Below are 15,466 nucleotides of genomic sequence, written 5' to 3'. Positions count from 1 at the left end.
GGGCACACCTGTCAGGGCTCATCTTCCTCCACCTCCCATCCTTCCTCTCCTTCCAATTCTGGGAGGAGTCTATGGGGTCCCATGCTTTGGGGTCCCATCTGGAGTAGCTAAATTCCTCCAGACTTGAGGCCCAGGAAACTTACAGCCATTGACTTGGGCATATCTGCATGCCAGAGTCTTTAGCTGATTGTCCACTCAGAGCAGGTGATCAGTTAGAAAGTCCTTCATTTTCACCTGGGCATATCTCTTTCTAGTTTTCTTTCTCCTCTAAATGGCATGCAGTAGATTTCACTGCTTGTTCTGTCTTGGTAGCCATCTGGGGGACTCCTAAAGGGGGCCATACTATGGCTGCCAGTATTTGCAGTACCTTTTCTTTTTTCTCAATTTAATTTTCCTGGTATCCACTGCAAGACAGCAGCCCTGCCAGTTTCTAGGGCATTCCCATACTCTCACAGCAGCCCCCATTCATCCAAGAGGGCATCCACCCCTCCTCACATGGGTGATAGGGGCAATCTGGGATTGCCTCCATGGATTCCCCCTTCTCAGGACCCAGGCCCACTATGGCTAGTGGCTTTTGGGCCTCCTGCCTGGCTCACCAATTGTTCCAACACAGCTTAGCCCTAAGACTGAAGGGCACACCAGGCACTGAAGGAGATATAGGTTTCATTGGGACTTTACAGGAAATGATGGTTTCATGGTTGTGGCTGGCTATGGAAAGACAAAGAAAAGAGAAAGAGAAGTGCCAGAGGGGGTGGCTTAGAAAGACTTAGGTCCACAGGGTGTGACAATGGAATTTCAGCATGGTCTCATGAGTCCTGGGAATTAACACTGATCAAGGGAAGGGAGTTTTACTTTGCCCAACCCATGGGGGATTGGTTGACCTTGACATCTGTCCCATTCATGTAGGTGGCTGCATGCACTGAAAATGGAGGAGGGCATGGGGCTGTGGGAACTCACACACCCACACCTAGTCCCAACTGGTTAATCCAAAAGCTGGAGATTACAACTGTGCTAGTGCATTATGTAGGCTTAGCAAATGCATCATTTTATTACAGACAAACAACATCCTGGGAAGGACACATAAAGTTATGATAGTGGTTGGGTGGGAAATGGAGCTTGTTGAATGGTGAGAAAATGATGACAGGAATGGAAAATTTATATGTATACCCTCTTTTATTGCTGGAATTTTAACCCTCTGCACCAAGCAGCTTTCAAGAATATGAATAAAAAAAGCATTGAGAAAAGAATAAATGCCCAGAGGAAGGGTATAACAGCAAAATTGGTCTGCACTGCCAGCCAGAGCCCCCACCCTGCATCTGGAGGCAGTTTCACTGTGCAGGCCAGTGCAGCAGGGTGGCTCCCCACAGCAGAAGATGAAGATGTGGTGGAAGGTGTCAGCCTGGCAGGACACTGGAGCATACAACTGCAGCAGGAAGGCCAGTGGGTACCCACACAGGCTGAAGACCAGCTCCACCAGCTTAACCTTAGAACTGAAGAATACCCTAGGCATGGTGTTAGACATGAATTTATTAGGACTTACTTAAAGGAGATGATTTTTTTCCACAGCAGTGGAGGCCAGGAAAGATGGAAATTAGTGCTTTGCAAAAGTAAGGGGTACCAGGTGATGGTTTATAAAGGTTAGGACAAGGAGTGTGTAAGAACAGGGTTTAGGCAAACCCTTGTGACACAGGGTGTGGCAATTTGTTATCAACATTAATCAATGGAAGGCAGCTTCAGTGCTTTGTTTACAATACATTTTTCCTCTCCCGGGGACATCTGATGAATGTTAACACCTGTCCTGGTTAATTAGGAGTCTATCTGAAATCACTATGGAGTGGAGGGGTCCAGAACCTGGGTCCCCACAGCCTGCCAGCCCCACCTGCACCAGCCATCCAGCTGCCCATCCAACTTGCTGGGAAAATGCTCACCGTGCAGGTGCCTCACCGAGGCCTCCACCATGAACCACAGCTCCTCTAGATCTGCATAAGTAGATGGCATAGGAAAGACATGGGATTCAGATATGCAGAATATCAGGATTGCTGAGGGAACATAGAGGGTGCAAAGGCAGACTGCCACAAAGTGCCCAGACAGCAGGATAAGGAAAAAGAGAGAAACCAGAAGATGGTACTCAACAGGAAGGAGAGATATGAAACAATTTGAAGAGAGAGGTGAGAAGGAAGGACAAATGGCACACTCATCTTCACTGCCTAGAAATGCAGGGGCTGGGCCTAGGGTTCCATGTAGGCACAGGGAGGTTCGCAGTTCTCCAGGTTGGTGGGCATTTATAATTCATGAATGATTATGGTGAATTGTGGAAGTTAATGACATATAACTGCAGGAATATTTAAATATTTAACTAAACTAGACTATGCTACTTAAAATGTATGAATCCTATGGAGTGAAATGACCAAGAGTCAAGAACAGATGGGAAATATGTCTGTGGAGGAAACAAGGCAGAAGCTACACAATTTCTCCTAGGGTACTGAAGTTTCTTCTAAAACATATATCTATACAAGCATAAAAGGATGTGAAACTAGGATCTGATAAGGAGAAGGAGAGAAAGAAATTGCTCTCTAATTACATGGTTCCCAAGATTTGGCCCCTCCTAAATGTTGGTAAGAAACTTCTTTAGCCAAGGACAAAGGTCAAGAAGGTAAACAATCTCCCAGGAAGGGGAAGAATATAATTAATATTTTCAGTTATTTACTGCTAGCTATTTGAATTCATTAAAACCTAAAAAGAGTTATCTACATTGTGCATAAAGTCCCCATCAGAGTGACCTCATCTCCTTTTGGAGTCTCTCAGTCACTGAAACTTATTTCATTTCATTTCACATCCCCCTTTTGGTCAAGAAGATGTTCTCCATGCCACAATTCTGGGTCTAGATTCCTCCCCAGGAGTCAAATTCCATGTTGCCAGGGAGATGCATACCCCTGGGTGTCAGATCCCACATAGCGGGGGAGGGCAGTGATTTTACCTGCCAAGTCAGCTTAGTTAGAGAGAGAGGGCCACATCTGAGCAACAAAGAGGAACTCAGGAGACACTTTGGCAGAGTTATAAGCAGGCCTAACCTCTCCTTTGCAGTAACAGTCTTCCCAAGGGCAAGTCCTGTGATAGAGGTCTTGGCACATCAAACTGCCAGTCCCCAATGTCTGTGAGCACATCAGCAATCTTCAAGGTGGGGAAACCCAACACCCCTGCACTCTACCCCACCTCCTCAGGGGGCTCTGAATATTTTTTTCATTGTTTTTTGTAAAATTAACTATTAACTATATCAAAATATTTTTTAAAACATGCAATATAAAAACATTTAAAACAAACCAAAACAAGGCAAAAAGAAGAAGACAACTAACCTAAAATAACTACTTTACTTCTAACATTTTACTGTTCTACCCCAAGAAAATATACAGGCTATAACCCAGCAAAGGAATAAGAAAGACAGATAACCTAAGATAGCAACATTTCCATAAACTTGTTCCTACCATATCCACCAGAAATTAACAAACCTTAGTCATTCCTGGGCATTCCTAGAATGTTAAATTTACCCAAAATAACTTATCTGTTCTTATTTTGTTATTGTTCCCCCTTTACTAATTGCTCTTTATCATTAGGCCCCCTACATTCTACATTATAAACCATTTGTTTTATATTTCTCAGTGTTCACATTAGTGGTAGCATATATTTCTCTTTTTGTGCCTGGCTTATTTCACTCAGCATTATGTCTTCAAGATTCATCCATGTTGTCATATGATTCATGACATTGTTCTTTCTTACTGCCATGGGGTAGTACAACATGTGTATATACCTCATTTTATTTATCCACTCATTTGTTGAAGGACATTTGGATTGTTTCCATCTCTTGGCAATTGTGAATAATGCTGCTATGAACATTGGTATGCAGATATCTGCTCATGTCACTGCTTTCAGATCTTGCAGGTATATACCGAGAAGTGCAATTGCTGGATTGGAGGGTAACTCTATATCTAGTTTTCTGAGGAGCTGCCAGACTCTTTTCCAGAGTAGCTGAACTATTATACAGTCCCACAAACAATGAATAAGAATTCCAATTTCTCCACATCCTCTCCAGGATTTGTAGTTACCTGTTTGTTTAATGGCAGCCCTTCTAATTGTGTGTGAGATGGTATCTCATTGTGGTCTTAATTTGCATGTCTCTGATAATCAGTGAACTTGAACACTTTTTCATGTGTTTCTTTTTTTCCACCCTTTCACTTTCAAATTCTTTGTGTCCCCATGTCTAAGATGAGTCTCTTGTATGCAACATATTCATGGTTCATATTTTTTGATGAATTCTGCCAATCTATATCTTTTAATTGGGGAGTTTAATCCATTTACACTCAACATTATTACTGTGAAGACATTTCTTGAATCAGCTATCCTCTCCTTTGGTTTATGTTGTCAGATATAATTTTCCCTCTCACATGATGTACCCATAATGAATCTCTATTCTGAACCTTTCTCTGTATCTCTGTCTCCTTTCTTTGTTTCTCTGTCAGTACTATATCAAGTAGGGCAGTTTCTTGTCAGCAAATTCCCTCAGCACTTGTTTGTCTGTCAAAAGTTTAAGCTCACCCTCAAATTTGAAGGAGGACATTTCAGGGTAAAGAATTTTTGGTTGGCAATTTTTCTCACTCAGAATTCTAAATATGTCATGCCACTGCCTTCTCACCTCCATGGTGCCCGCTGAGTGGTCACTACTTAGTCTTATGCTGTTTCCTTTGAAAGTGATGAATTGCTTTTCTCTTGCTGATTTCAGAAGTTGCTCCTTCTCTTCAGTAACTAACAATCTGATCAGAATATGTCTGGGAGTGGGTTTATTTGGATTTATTCTCTTTAGAGTTTGCTGGGCTTTTATGATTTGTGTATTTATGTTTTTTACAAGGTTTGGGAAGTTTACCCCCCAAATTTCTTGGAATACTCTTTCCAGACCTTTACCCTTCTCTTCTCCTTCTGGGAAACCAATGACTCTTATATTTGGATGTTTCATATCATCTATCATATCCCAGAGGCCCATTTCAATTTTTTCAGTTGTTTTCCCCATTCTTTCTTCTGTTCTTTCACTTTCCATTCTGTCTTCTTTGAGGTCACTGATTTGCTGTTCAGCTTCCTCTATTGTGCTGTGAGTATCCAGCATCTTTTGAATTTGGTCAACAGTTTCTTTTATTTCAATAAGATTGTATATTTTTTTATTTACTCTTGCAATTTCTTCTTTATGTTCTTCTAGGGTCTTCTTCATGTCCTTTATATCCTTTGCCATGCTCTCATTGCTTGTATTTAGTTCTTTGATAATTGCTCCAAGTACTGTTTCTTCTCTGATCTTTTGATTTGGTATTTGGGTTTGGGTTATCCATATCATCTTCTTCCTATGCTTTAAAATATTATGTTTTTGGCCTCTTGGCATTTGCTTAACTTTTTAGGGTTATTTTACAATATGTAGGTTTATGCAAACACTTATCCCTAATTTGTCAGATCTACAGCTTGGTGGCATACCCTTTCTCTAACTAAACAGCATGTAGCATTTGTGAGCCACCTATTCCCCTCAAGCCAGTTCCCCAACTTTGTCTTTGTGGTAAGTGGGAATCTGAATCTTATGGGAGTCCAATTGGTACACCAAGTTTGCATGTGTAGTTGTTGCTGCCCACCCTGAATGTGGGGCATGTGTCTGAGTGGTTAGGTAGGAAGGGCAGTTTTAATAATCAAACCTCTCAAGTGTTCCTTGAGATTTAAAGCTGTTATAAGACTCTAAACCTTCAGTTGAGTCTCACCACAGTTTGTCTCTGCCCCTGACCCAGAAGTTGTTGGTATTGGTGTATGGTCCCTAGGACTTCTGAGTGGGTTCCCCTTCCAAGCCACACCCTCCCAGGGCCTCTCCTGAGGGAAGATTGTGCTACATCACAAGTGAGCACCATCCCCCAAGGGAAGTCCTGGGCCACAGGGCCATGTAGGTGTTTTCCCAGCCTGCTGAAAGGATGGCTGTATGTGGCATGTTAATTTCCCCCTTATTTTGCACACTTCTGCCTTCCTAGCTCCAGGACAATTAGCTGCAGGTGTGCAAAAGCCTATCATCCATGCCAGATATTGTGGCATGTATACATATTGCTTGAAACACTTCCAATTGTCCTGAGTTGTTTGACACAGTTCTGGGTTGTGGTGCTGGTGCCAGAGAGGAGTGTTCCCAGGCTGCTGGCCAGATAGCTGTATGGGGTGTGATTATTTTCCCCTTTTTTTGCTAACCTCTGCCTTCCTAGCTCTGAGACAGTTAGCAGTGGATGCCTGGACAGCCATTGTCCACACCAGATATTGATGCATGCCCACAGGTTAAGGGGATGCAGTTCCCACTGCACTTCACTGTGCAGTTCTTGCTGCCATATACATAGCTACTTTTGGGTTTTTAAAACTAGTCCAACTCCAAATGCCAACCCCAGTTTCTTGACACTGCATCATGGCTGCTGGTTATTTGGCAGGCTCACTCACTTGTTTCAGAATGCAGAGTCCCAATTTTACCATGTGCGTGGCCCCTGTGGATTTAGAAGACCTTGTCCAGCTGTTGCATCACTGATACTGGTGTTCTGGGTCACTTTCTTTCTTTTATCTAGTATTTTTCATGGAGATGTTTTTGCCCTGTCTCTCCTAACTGTCATCTTCCAGAAGCCTCCCTGGATTGGCTTTTATAAATGGAATTCATTAGGTTACAAATTTACAGTTCTAAGGCCACCAAAGTGTCCAAACTAAAGCATCAGAAAGAGGATACCTTCACCAAAGAAAGGTGGATGGTATCCAGAACAACTCTGTCAGCTGGAAAGACACATGGTTGGAGTCTGCTCTTCCTTTGCTCCTTGATTCTGGTTTCAAAATAGCTTTCTCCAAAATGTCTCTGGGCTTCTGTCTCTTGTGGTTTCTCTCTTAACTCCTGTACATCCTTGCTTCCTCTTCCAGGACATTTCTCTGTAACCATTTGGGGGTGCTCTCTTAGCATCTTTGGTACAAACTCTATACTTCATCTCTCATTTTAGCATCTTCAAATATACATTTATTTCCATCTCTAACAACTCGAGTTTCTGGGTCTGTGTGGGATCTCAGCTATCTAAAGGACTCTGGTGATCTAATTAAGACCTACCCTGAATGGATCTGGTCACACCTCCAGGGAAAAAAAACAATCAAATCTCACCCAAAAAGACTGGATTAAAGATTGTGGGTCTTCTGGGGGTCCAAAACAGTTTCAATCTTGCACAATATCCAAATCCACTAGGGAAGGTTTTGAAAATCAGTGTCAAGGGAGTTGAAAGAATGGTCTTTTCAGAACCCTGAGGAGTTTAACCAAGATGATTTACAGCAAGTGAATACAAAAGGCCAGGGAAGAATAGAGCAGGAATGTAGTGAGGGTCCAGAGGTCATGGATAGGTCTTGGAGGACCTATGCTAAAGCATAAATGAAAAATACATAAATCTGAGAATTTGCACAATATTTATGTGCATGAGAAGACCAAAATCCACATACAGTATGACTTAGAGTTTCCTATTATTTTACTATTCTAATTTGCATTTATTTTATTAATAAAGCTAAATTTTTCTTTTTCCATTTCCCATTTGTATTTTTTCTTCTATAAATCTTTTCTTTATATCATTACCCCATTTTTCTAATACAGATTATTATTTTTCCCTCATTGATTTAAAAGAACATCTTAGGCCTCTTCTGCTTCTGCTGTCACCTCTTCCACCAGAGCCATTCACTGCTGTGTGGGGAGAGTGAAACAGGGCTGCTGGGGTCACCATGGAGCCTGACTCAGTGAATGAGGACAAGACAATTGAACTCATGTTGCCAAAGTATAGTTTTGACATTTTGTTGAAGAAATCTGGCTACGATAAACAGAAATAATCTTGGAAGATGCTTGACTGCTGTCTTTTCTCAGACTAGTCTGAAAGGGAATACACACATTCATCCTGGATTGGGGATCTGAAGTACAAAATATTTTCCAGATAATTAGTGGAACATCATCTGTGATCATCTCCAGAAAGAGGCCATCAAATGAAAACTATCAAAAATAAAAAAGACTTTTGTGTTAAATATTTTGACCCATGCTTTGTATCAGATCAGGTGGAATTGGTGGAACATTTTATTTCATGAATGTGTCACTATCAAAATGGACATATTAACTCTTACCTGAAGCCCATGTTGCAGCAGGACATTATTACTGCTTTACCAGAGCAAGGCTTAGATCATATAGCAGAAAACATTCTTTCCTACCTGGATTCCAGGTCTCTGTGTGCAGCAGAGCTGGTTTGTAAAGTATGGCAATGAGTGATCTCAGAAGGAATGCTTTGGAAGATGATTGAATGAATTGTACACACATATCCTCCATGGAAGGGACTTTCAGAAAAAAGAGGGTAGTATCAATACCTGTTTAAAAACAGACTTACAGATGGCCCTCCCAATTCATTTTGTAGATCATTATACCCAAAGATTATCCAGGATATACAGACTATAGAATCTAACTGGTGTTGTGGATGACACAACTTGCAGAGGATTCAGTGCCACTCTGAAAATAGTAAAGTTGTCTGCTGTTTACAGTATGGTGATGAAAAGATTATCAGTGGCCTATGAGATAATTCTATTAAGATTTGTGATAAAACCAGCTTGGAATGTTTCAAAGTGTTAATGGGACACACAGGCTCTATCCTTTGTCTCCAGTATGATGAACATGTCATTGTAACTGGCTCTTCAGTCTCTACAGTAAGAGTCTGGGATGTGAACACAGGTGAAGTTCTGAATACACTGATCCACCACAATGAGACTGTATTGCACTTATGCTTTTGCAATGGACTCATGGTGACCTGTTCCATGGACCATTCCATCACCATGTGGGACATGGCTTCTGCCACTGATATCACTTTATGCCATGTCCCAGTTGGCCAGCACACTACTGTCAATGTGGTACTTTGATGATAAGTAAATCATGTGTGCCTCTGGTGACAGAACCATCAAAGTATGAGGCATGAGTACCTGTGAACTTGTTTGTACTCTGAATGGGCACAAGTGAGGCATTGCCTATCTCCTGTACAGGGATCAGCTAGTTGTTAGTGGATCATCAGATAATACCATTAGATTATGGGGTATCAAATGTAGCACCTGTTTAAGAGTCCTAGAGGGACATGAAGAATTGGTCCACTGTATCCACTTTGATAACAAGAGGACTGTCAGCAGGGCCTATGATGGGAAAATTAAAGTGTGGAAGTTGCAAACCACTCTTGACCCCTGTACACCAGCAAGCAGTTTGTGTTTGTGCATGTTGGTGGAACATTCTGGGTATGTATTTCAGCTTCAGTTTGATGAGTTTCAAATCATCAGCAGCTCCCATGATGACACTGTTTTGACTTGGGATTTCTTAAATGTTTCTCCCAGTGCCCAGAATGAGATGCACTTGCCTCCAAAACATAACTTACACCTCCAGATAGCAGTCTGCACTTTTACCCACTTCAGGGATTCCTAGTCTTGAACTACTGGCTACATGGCTGCCAAATGCCTAAGGGAGTTCATTCACAGCTGAGTTAAGAAGCTGTAATTGGTTCTAGATGCTGGGCTAGATGCAAAGCAGCCTAACCCTTCAAGTGAGATACATATTTTTGAATCATGGAGAGATTGAAAGACTTTGAGCACCATGGGATAATTAACACAATGATTTTTATGTAATTATTTATAAGATATCTGTAGTCTCATTTTGATAATTAGCAACATAATCCATAGCCTTCTTATATATGAGTTTAGGAGATGAAGGCCTTCCCCTGTTTCTCTTAGAGTAGACTACATGTTTCTCTTCGTTGAACTGGGAGGGGGTAGTATTTCCAGGTGAAGGATTGGGTACATGTGATAGAACAAGTTTTGATTCTCATGGCTTCTTGCTCCATCCTCAGCTTGGATGCTTAGTGCTTGGACTGTCTGAGAGTGAAAACCCAGAGGAAGAAAATTGGTGGCAGAACTACTGACAATGAGACCAGTGGTGAGTAGGGAATTGCTATTTCTACTGAAATTTAACCTTTTCCAAGATATGCAGATTTCCCATACTGGTCTGGCACATTCTAAGTATAGTCATGTGATACTCACATATTTGAGGTCCACTTGTGTATACACAGGACTCTGCTATAGTTATAGTGGGTGAGAGAGTGGGTAAGAAATAATCTTCTCTCCACCATTTACACTTATTTGTCCAGCCTCTATAAAAGCTGTGTATTCACAGAAGAGATATGAGAGGATTTATTTTCTTCATGCATCCTATGGCCTCAGTGTGGAAGTAATTCATTCACTATTTTAGTTGTAGTGCTGTGCTTAGGATTGTGGTGAACATAAGGGATAGAGATGAGAAACTGCACAACTTAGTCCAATAGGGAGGCAGATGGTTCCTCAGATGAGTTCAATGAGTCCAGTGTTATGAATACTGGGGTCAGGACTATGCCATGTCAGGAAAGCACAAGAAAGAGGACAGCAAAGGCAATGAAAAGGAATGTATTTATTTTGTTCAATACTTCATATTTTCACATTTTGAAAAGGTGTTTGAAATTCTCATTACCATCTTGTTACCAGTTAACCATTCTCTCTCTTTAAAAAAACGTGTGTACAACTTTGTAAGTGGAAGCACTGAACAGGGAATATTGTTTCCTTATTTTAAGCTGTGCACATAGGAGAGGTATTGTATGTATAGTAAAATTTTAGGACCAGTGAAAATATTTGAAGAATTATCAAGTGAGCAGAACAAATAACAAGCCTATTTGTCACTGAACAGAATCAAGATGAGTATACAAGAGACACAATGTAAGCTCCAGTTAGGAGGTCCAGGTGATTATGGAGTATGGGAGGACTTCTACTACAGGAAGAGTCATTCTAGGACTGTCCTTTTTAGTATAGTGGTCTCAGGGGGCCCTGGTTTTTCCTACTAACAGCTTACCCTTATACCTCAATAAAAACCTGAGTTTTTTAGAGGTGAAAGAGGAATAATACTCTTCTGAAGTTCTGTATAAGGACTGTACACTTCTTCAGAATTATGTACTTTGCTTCAGTTATATATTCCATTTTAATGAATAATAGATTTATCACTTTTACTTAAGTGTTGGTTACATAGGAATCATCAGCTCATTGGATTTTTCAAAACACTACATTTTGTTAAACCATTTCCTAGACAGGGAAACTGAGGTCATTCATTGCAGATGCCTCAAATTGGTGAAGTTGGATTTTAAATTTATATCTGAGTGCACATCAGGTATTACATAATTGGGGAGTGCAAGAATAATACATGAAAAATTAGTTCCTTACTCCAAGACCCTAGGGAGAGAGGGTTGCCATGTGGAGCCAGTGAGAAACATGAACAGCCCTGATTCTGTGTGGGCAGCACACAGCTGAGCAAAAGAGACCCTTGGTATTGTGCTTTTAATATGGACCAAAAGTATAAGTTAGTACATTTTCCACAGGAGTCAGTGATTAGTTTAAAGCAAAAACCTGTGAAAAGGGAAGGGTACTAAAGGACCCAGGTTTGTGGGGATGATTACCTTACAGTTTGGGACCACTTGTGTATTCTGAGTGAAGCACGTCAGTGATGAGACAGATGACCAAAGATTTAGGTTTGAAACCTGGGGAGTTATGTCTGCAGGGATGGAAAATTCTTAGCTAGCCCAAAGGTCAGTGTTGAGGCAAGTGTCTTGGCCAAAATAAGATGGATTCTGAGGCATAACACAAAGTACCCCTTATGATGCATCTGTGGATTTACTTGAATTTGATGAAAGAGATTTAGTTATGAATTCTCAAGAGAAAATTTTATGATCACCATCTGGAAGTTATTATTAACAGAATTTTTGGCAAATTTTCAGGTTATATCATTCCATCTGTTATGCAATATTGCCTTATGGTGAAGTTTTATGTATTCAGAGTGTATATGTCTCTGTGAGTGTATCTGATAGAAGCTGGGTAAGCAGTAAGAATGATCTAACTGGAATCCCAAACACAGTTTGAGCATTTTGTACACAACCACCACCCTTCTTCAGGGCTCTCATTTCATCCAATATACTCTGGATATTGGTAGGGATGGCATTGACTAAACCGAAATGCCTATGTCATTTTAGGAATCAGTGACTTTCAATGATGTAGCTATCAACTTTACCAAGGAAGAGTGGGCCATGCTGGACATGAACCAGAGAAAGATGTTCAGAGATGTTATGCTGGAAAATATCAATCATCTGGTGTTCTTGGGTGAGTTTCTCAAAATATTCTATCCATATACAGCTATGGATAGAATATATATACATATATTCATCCATCCATCCATCTTTTTAATCCAGCATCAAGTTGTTCAAGTATCTAGACAATGGTCTCATGTGCCACACTGATCTCTACTCTGATTCTTTCATAACTCTTATGGGTACTTAAAAGAAACTTTGTGTTTTTGTTTATTCCTTATGTCTTATGTGTCCCACCAGTGGCATTTGATTTTCCACTCTAAAATTTCAGGTCTTTCTTGTTGCTCAATCTCCAATAATAACAATGTGAGACTGCAATGTATTTTATTCTATGGAAAAAATAAATATTTTCTAGATAATTATTATCTACTAGCGACTGTAGTGAAGTTTTGACACACAGAAGGCATACTATTTTCTACATAGAACAAAGATTGTTTTGGTTGAGTTTATGTTTATTGGATGATTTTATAAAATATACTTCAACCATTTTGGTGAATCATAATTTCTCCTGGTATGAAAATATTTAGGATACTGTAGTCCATGAATTTAGGCATGGGCATCAATATATCTTTAGTGTTTTTGACTGAATGGCAAGAATCATCATTTGCAGGAAAAGGATTTTCAATATACTGTATTTAATTATACTTCCTTGTGCTTTTCATAAGAGCTTACCTTCTGTTCCTCATAGTCTGCTCTGGACTTGATGATCATGAACTTATATCACTATAGATCTCAAAATCTATGCTTCTGTTTCTCATAAATAGGGTATCAGGTCTGCATATCAGAAATGCTTTCACAGTCAGAACAAGGAGAACTGTGGAAAGAGGATTAAGGTTTCTCCAAGTACAGAGTCCAGGTGAGTTCTAAGGCTCTGTGCTTCTCTATGAGGAGGGGAATTGTCACTGAATGAGCAGGTACTTAGAAGTATCAACAGAAGATTTCCTGAACTGAATGATATTCTCTGAAATGTAGGCTATGAATTTGGGGGAAAATCTCCTCAAATGTGTAATTTTTCCATACATGTATCAATTTCTATTCAAGAATCCATCCATGATTGTCTTTCAATTAGGGAAAGGATATTTGCATACTTACAGGATTTAAACTTTCACATAATGTTCTGTGTTCTGGTCCTACTATTTGAGGATTTGCCTTCTCTTTACCACTGAATATCCCATCTTCTTATCTTCTTATTTTCCCTTACTTTAAAGCTGAAAATATTTTATTTGTCAAATTTCCAGAAAAGTGTTTCTACCTCCTAAAGTACACCTTAATTTTACATTGTTATCCAATCTAAATGACAGTATTTGAAAAATAATCACATGATAATTGAGGGTTTTCAAATATTTCATTCTGCTTATGCCACTCTATAATGCTTTAAAAATTGTTCTAGGCAGGGAAACTGACCATAAAAAAGAAGAAATGATAACCATGCAACATATCCCTAAGAAAGACACATCTACCAACCCGACAAAGGTAAGTTTCATGATTGTGAGTGTTTGTCCCACAATTACAGAGAGAGGATTGAATAATTTAGGAGGTCATCACAATCATCTGAGTAATTGTAGATGTTATTATTCACTCTCCCATCAAAATTTGTGGATAGTTTCAATTAAGCAAAAAATTAACCTGAGCTCAAAACCATAACCTGAATTCTTATAAAAGGACAATTGCATAAACTTAGTTCGTATACCTATTCTTTGAAACATAATGAAGTTTTCAAAATCTATTAGATAGCTCTGAGGTTGAGATGATTCAAAACAGAAAATCTGTGCATACAAGAATGTAGTACCCCATGTATATGAGACTATTATAATGAATTATAACTGGAGACTCTGAATGATTAGACTAGAGAATTATGTTAATAAATACATGTGGCTACATCATTAATAGTCTCTCTTGTCATTTATACCAGCAGATTTCTCACACTGAAGATGATCCCCTTGACAGTAATAATATGGGAGAATATTTCACTCACTCCACAATGACTGACATGGGAAAGAAACCCAATATAAACAAACAATTTCAAAGAGTTCTCAATTATTTTTCATTCATTGGTCAAAGTAAGAATATGCAAACTGAATGTAAGTCATATAAGTGTCATCTATGTGGAAAAGTCTTCAGATGTAGTTCTGGCCTTAGACAACTTGAGAAAATACACACTGGAGAAAAGCCATATGGCTACCACCTATGTGGGAAAGACTTCACTGGTAGTTCTACCCTCAGACAACATGAAAGAATTCACACTGTGGAGAAACTATATGCTTGCCATAGATGTGGGAAAGATTTCATGGATAGTACCACCCTCAGACAATCTGAGAGAACTCATACTGAAGTAAAAGCATATGTCTGCCATGTATGTGGGAAAGACTTCACTGATAGTTCTACACTCAGACTGCATAAGAGAATTCACACTGGAGAGAAACCATATGTCTGCAATATGTGTGGGAAATCCTTCAGACATTGTGGTACCCTTAGACTACATGAAAGACTTCACACTGGGGAGAAACCATATGTTTGCAGTATATGTGGGAAATCCTTCAATCGTTGTGGTAACCTTAGGTGACATAAAAGAATACACACTGGAGAGAAACCCAGTATCTGCAATATATGTGGGAAATCCTTCAGTTGTTGTGGTAGCCTTAGGCAACATGAAAGAATTCACACTGGGGAGAAACCCAATGTCTGCAATATATGTGGGAAATCCTTCAGTCATTGTGGTCAGCTTTGGCGACATGAAAGAATTCACTCTGGGGGAAACCATATGTCTGCAGTATGTGTGGGAAATCCTTCAGGCATTGTGGTGCCCTTAGGTGACATGAAAGAATTCACACTGGAGAGAAACCCAATATCTGCAATATATGTGGGAAATCCTTCAGTCATTGTGGTAGCCTTAGGCAACATGAAAGAATTCACACTGGGGAGAAACCATATGTCTGCAATATATGTGGGAAATCCTTCAGTCAATGTAGTAGCCTTAGGCAACATAAAAGAATTCACACTGGGGAGAAATCCAATGACTGCAATATATGTGGGAAATCCTTCAGTCGTTGTGGTACCCTTAGGAAACAGGAAAGAATACACACTGGAGAGAAACCCAATGTCTGCAATGTATGTGGGAAATCCTTCAGTCATTGTGGTAACCTTAGGTGACATGAAAGAATTCACACTGCAGAGCAACCACATGTCTACCATCTATGTGGGAAATCCTTCTATGTACATGATAAACTTAG

At 39.9% G+C, this 15,466-nt stretch overlaps 1 pseudogene; it reads left to right on the top strand.

The window, feature by feature from the left end:
• Positions 1–15,171, top strand: part of LOC119511155 — a 55,255-nt pseudogene extending 40,084 nt beyond the window's left edge.
• Positions 15,172–15,466: the final 295 nt, after the last annotated feature.

The sequence above is a fragment of the Choloepus didactylus genome, chromosome 16 (genome assembly GCF_015220235.1).
Source record: "Choloepus didactylus isolate mChoDid1 chromosome 16, mChoDid1.pri, whole genome shotgun sequence".
NCBI lineage: Eukaryota > Metazoa > Chordata > Mammalia > Pilosa > Megalonychidae > Choloepus > Choloepus didactylus.
This window is presented reverse-complemented; position numbering and strand designations above follow the sequence as displayed.